This window comes from Oncorhynchus masou, chromosome 29, assembly GCF_036934945.1.
Source record: "Oncorhynchus masou masou isolate Uvic2021 chromosome 29, UVic_Omas_1.1, whole genome shotgun sequence".
In the NCBI taxonomy this organism is placed as follows: domain Eukaryota; kingdom Metazoa; phylum Chordata; class Actinopteri; order Salmoniformes; family Salmonidae; genus Oncorhynchus; species Oncorhynchus masou.
In genome coordinates, this window is record NC_088240.1 from 52,149,716 (window position 1) to 52,149,943 (window position 228).

Here is a 228-nt window from a genome sequence, read left to right on the forward strand (position 1 = left end):
AACATGTGAAAACTTCAGGAAGAAAAAAGATTTAAAGGAATATTCTAATGTTTGCACACAAAACCCTTTCGACAACTTTGGACTTGCTAGAGTCCTGCCCCAGCCTGTGCTGTCATTTTGATGCCAATATGTAATCAAATCTGAACTAAAGGAGACAGGAACCATCTGCGCTATTATCATTTGGCCGTTTGTTCCATTCTGGGTTCTGCTATGATAATTCAGAACCCA